The following is a 5,883-nucleotide window of genomic DNA, read 5'->3' on the forward strand; positions in this document are numbered from 1 at the left end:
AAACAATTCAAATTGTCTGTCTCTTGGTGAATAGATGTTTTTAAAACATAAATTACACAATGAAATACTATCCATCAATGAAAAGGAACAAACCACAGATATATACTATAGCACAAATAGATCTTAAATTATTATGCTAAGTGAAATAAGCCAGATTAAAAAGACCACATAGTGAATGATTCCACTTATATTAAATGTCTATAAAAGGTAAATAAATATAGGGTGTTCCAAAAAATGTATACACACACTTTGAATAATGATAAAGGCTGTGTTTATTAAAATACATTTCATTCTCAAAATTGAGCTCTCAGCTGTTAAAGTGTGCATACATTTTTTGGGGGGACACCTGGATATACAAACTGAAAAAAACAGCAAACTGTTAAAGGACCTAAGGAACTTTTTAGAGCTAATAGACATATCCTAAAGTTGGATTATGATAATAATTAAACATTTTAATACATTTACTAAAAATCATTGAATTGTATTCTTATAATGAATACATTTTACTATACATAAACTTTTACCCCAATAAAACTATTTAAAAATAAACAACTTATGTGAGCTTCCAGGGAAGATATGTCAAGGAGCTGCCATAGCAAATGTATAGCTCTGTGAATGTGTTTTGTGTCAGTCTTATGCAGTGATTCTTAAATATGGCTGAGGACCCCTCTTTGTTAGTATTATATAATGAAGTTTGTTACAGATGTTCTTACACATCTAAGGTTGCAGCCAGATAATTTTCATTTTCATGGTCTTCAAGTGGTTATTTTCATATTAACATTTGAGAGCCCCTATTCAAAAGAGATAGGTAATTCAAGTTAATGATATAGTACATTAAGGATTTGGGTTACAGATAAGTGAAAAGTTGGATATTTTTAAGCTCAACTAGGATTTCATTATAGCGTGATGCCATGATTTGTGTCAAACATATAAAGAAAATTATAAATTTGTTCATAATAATAAAAAAAATTTCTTTCAAGTTTCAAAACCAAAATATCATATGAAATAATACAAACCTGAAGCATAAGGTAAAGACCACACACATAATAAATATTTTTTATTGAATAAAGAAAGATTGAGAAATGAAAGGAAGGAATTTTGGGTGGGACTATGTGGAATTTATTTATAACATGTAGAAGGAAAGGTGCTAAAGTTGACATAGTTCTCTCTCTAAGTGTCAGAAATTTTGACGTTTCTAAAGGTGGAAAACAAGTTAAGGACAATACAAAGTAATGCTAATTTTGTCTGAACTCAAGGGAAAAATATGATATGGGGTAGTTTCAGAATAGAAAGTTAATTTAATCAAGGTTAGCAAGTCACAGTATTGATGTCATCTTAGTACTAAGTACAACATCTTTAAAAAGCAGAAACAGTGCATTCATATTTGGAGAGAAACGTGGCAGTTCAAAAAAGGAAAATAATATAGACTTTAAAATATAATAATCATGATCTCACCCTGAATGACTGAATGGATAGTGATAACCTACAAAGTGATAAAAATGGGATAGTTTTCAAGAGTTTTGGAGAGAAAAGTAATGATTTCTCTAAGAAAGTCAGGGACAATTGTGATTGCTATTCTTTCTCATAGAAAAATCCACATCATTGTGGAGAACACAGCAAATGACAAGCTATTCCTTAAAACTGAAAACTCATCACTTAAAAATTCTCTGCTTGAAAATGCAATTAGTGAAAGGTTATCACCTCAAGGTGATTCAGAGAAATTTCAAGTGTTCAGCAAAGTCATCTAAAATGATCTGGATTCCAATACTTCATAATAATTAGAACTTGACAAGTAAATTCATTTTTTTATTTCTTATTTCTTCATTCTGTCAAATGGAGTTGGTAACACTACTTCAAATGATTTTTGTGAGGATATAATTGGATGACAGATTGTCATTCAATTTGATGGCACAATGTCTGGCACATAAGCCTTCAACAAATGTTATTATGCATTATATTTTATACACAATTGCAAGTTTAATGTAATCTATATATTTTAATGATATGTTATTATCATTATACTTATTTTTTTAAAATATATTTTATTGATTTTTTACAGAGAGGAAGGGAGAGAGATAGAGAGTTAGAAACATCGATGAGAGAGAAACATCGATTAGCTGCCTCCTGCACATCTCCTACTGGGGATGTGCCTGCAACCCAGATACATGCCCTTGACCGGAATCGAACCCGGGACCTTTCAGTCCGCAGGCCGACGCTCTATCCACTGAGCCAAACCGGTTTCGGCTCATTATACTTATTATACTGTTATTCTGGAAGGTCTAACTCAAAAGAAAAAGCAACCATAGTTTAGTCACCAAATTCTAAGACATTGGAAACACTGCCCAATACTTGACACCAGTGTGAGAATGGCGTATCTTTCAGTAGCCCTGCACTATCAATAGTTTCTAGCGTGGCTGATTCATGCTTTGCTCTGCTTTTAATGACACTTTTTCCTCTACTTGGAATTTCCATTCCCTCCATCTTTCCTCATTTCCAACTGCCTAACGTTATTTCACATTTCCTAACAGATTTTAGTTTGGCCTGAAAGCCATCTCTAGCCACACCAACACAAGTTAAGAGCTTCTTTTTAGGGCTCCTATGATTTATGTGTGTGTGTGTGTGTGTGTGTGTGTAAAATTATTACTGTTTCATTCCATTATTTTATAACAGTGTTTGTTAGTCAACTTTCTTAAAACAGAGGTTTTTATTATGTCTTTGTATAACATTGCTCAGTTTATAGAGACTGGTTTATCATAGGCACTTGTTAAATGTTATTGTATTTGATTGGCTTGAATCAGTATCAGGAATCTGTTAAAGCTATAATACAGTTGAAAAAACTACTAGGTTCAAGGGGTATTTAAATATATATATGATTTATAATTAATTATAGAATCAAATAAATTAATATAGATATATTTAAATATTATTCTCATGGAGAAATCGCCCTCTAGGCAAATGTCCTTGCCATCAAGTGTGATTAGAACATTTAATTAAACCATGGGTCATCCTCATTCTGATATTTCTTATCTGATGTACACTTGTGCTCCTTTATTTTCTCTCTAATAATTTCTCATTCATTAGCCATACCCAGTAGTAGTCAAACAAAAATATCTGGGATTAAATAACCCACGATTATTTATAAAATAAAGACTTGCTTTGATAATGTTTTATTGTACCAGAAATTATTCTTAACCATAACTTGCAGTGCTTTCATAATTTGAATACAAATTAAATCCAACAAAATATTAAATAAAGTAACTCATTACTAGTATACTAATTTGTACAGCTAACCTCTGGGTTACTCCTTTATAAAAATTATTTTTGAAGGATTTTCCATTTAATTGTTGTTGAAATCAAGTCAAATTATGTTACCTGCAATTCAATTATTATATATTTATTGATTATGACAAAAGTAACTATGATGTAGTCCTATGATGTAATGTCCAACCTAGAGGGAAGGCATTAGAATATTCCTATCCCTGAAAAAGGGATTTCAAGTGGTCCTCAAAGAAAAACATTTGTACCAGGGAAAGAAATAATAACAATTGAAATAGTTTCAAGGCAAGGGGGACACAAAAAATCAATTAAATATGATGCAAGAAGAGAATGAAAAATGCCTTAATATACTATATGGTATTGGAATAGAAAATAAAAAATATTTCCTTCAAGATATGAAGAGATAGAGCAGCGGTTCTAAACCTGTGGGTCGCGACCCCTTTGGGGGTCGAAGGACCCTTTCACAGGGGTCGCCTAAGACCATCAGAAAACACATATATAATTACATATTGTTTTTGTGATTAATCACTATGCTTTAATTATGTTCAATTTGTAACAATGAAAATACATCCTGCATATCAAATATTTACATTACGATTCATAACAGTAGCAAAAATACAGTTACGAAGTAGCAATGAAAATAATTTTATGGTTGGGGGTCACCACAACATGAGGAACTGTATTAAAGGGTCACAGCATTAGGAAGGTTGAGAACCACTGAGATAGAGGAAGCCTTTCTTGGTGGAGGTTGGATTTTTGAATTCACATTTGATTTTAAGAAGATATTTATGATTGGAAAAAGGCATATCAGGTCAAAGTAATAGCTACAAAATCACAAAATTCTTATAGAATGGGTATTTTGGTGATGTAGGTGTGTAGTGTACATGGGAGGGATGCTGCTAAAGATAAAGCTAGAAAGGCCAATTGGAATTACATATTAGAAAATCTCAGACTGCGTGTTAAACAGTTTAGGGCAAAGGGAAACAAAAGTTTTAAGCAGTGTGTGACATGAGAACTCAGGTAACCATAAAAGAGAAAGAACTGGATCAAGAAAAAACATAATGATTGCAACAGCCAAGGTAAGAAAAAGTGGGAATCAGAACTAGGTCATTGGCAACATTCTTTAAGGGTAGGAACTACTATTTGTTTATCTTTCATAAAACCTAAAAAACTGCTTGGCATAAAATTAGTGCTTAAAGAGTATTTGTTGATAGAAGGATATGATTTTAAGAGATTTCATCTCGTCCCAGTTCTTTATTCTCTTTTCAGTGTATGACAGAAATTACTTCATGATGTTATACATTAACTTTTAATATTTTCAAGAATAAGGATTGATTTCTGGGAAATACGATTAACTTGTATACATTATTGAAAGAATGTGGGTTGCCAGTATAAATTTGAATGCAAAATTTAGATCGTTAACTCAAATAGTTGAAAGTATCATAGAGAAGTAATTTACTCCAGTTGATCATTTTTTAGAAAGACAAACTATATAAGGGGATAATGTCAATAATATAAAATATTTCAAAAAATAAAAGTTATTAGCTTCAATGGTTGATAAATGTAAAAAATATAGTCATCACATTACTGAATAACTGCAAATACATTATACCACATAATTCTACTTCCTTTTCCTTTTCCATTTTTATCTATTTTCTCAATTTTATCCATTATTAAACAAACAAACTTTGTAGTCAAGATAATCCAAGTATTCATTTTGTGCTCTGTTCTCAACAATGAGTTATTCTTGCTGTTAGATGCTTTGGTTGAAAGATTATTCTATGGAATTTCAAAATCTACCTTGGAGCAGTCATCCTGTCCTCACATCATTGTTTGGATGATTCTCTTTGTGTTCTTCCTGCCAATATCTCCCACTTGTCCATTGCAGATAAAAGCAACTGTGATTTCAGTTTGGATATTGGTGAATAGGAGCTGTCAGAAAGAATTTGAACAGTTCAGCACTCCTGGAATGTAGTGTCTCCCCCTCTTCCTAGTCCTCATTATCTATACTTCCCACATCCACTCATTGGCACCCGTGGCCCGGTTATGAAGTAGGTTGTCTCTGTTCCCTGTAAACTGCAGGAGTATCATCTACAATTCTCCTAATACTCCCAGCATAATCTCTTCAACCAAGAACTCCTGAGAGCTTATTAAGTATATGATTCTACATTTATTTATGTTCACCCTTTTATCTTCTCTTCTAATTTTATTTTTCTTCCTGATTTTTGTCAAGGTTATGGCTCTAAATCATTAAGTTTCTGCTACAAGGAACTCTTTAAGATAAACATCAAAGGCAAATATGAAAGAGCCCAACACTCAACTATCTCTCTTAGTAGGGAACGGAAGGTGTTGTTGTATTAACATCACATACATAAAAGTAATGAACACAACATGAAAAGTGGGAAAATCCCTTGTCGATAAAAAATTGAATTTGCATATTAATTCCTAGAAAGCCCAAGAAGATTATCAATCAGAGCAATGTGTTTTCAACATTTCTTACAAAATAAACAGAACTCTCTTCAAGCTGGACTATTCCTCTAAATATAAAGCCCAATTGCTTTGTCATCATTTTCTGAAAGCCACCATTAATATCTAAGTTTGCTTTGG

Source organism: Myotis lucifugus, unplaced genomic scaffold (assembly GCF_000147115.1).
Source record: "Myotis lucifugus unplaced genomic scaffold, Myoluc2.0 scaffold_80, whole genome shotgun sequence".
Lineage (NCBI taxonomy): Eukaryota > Metazoa > Chordata > Mammalia > Chiroptera > Vespertilionidae > Myotis > Myotis lucifugus.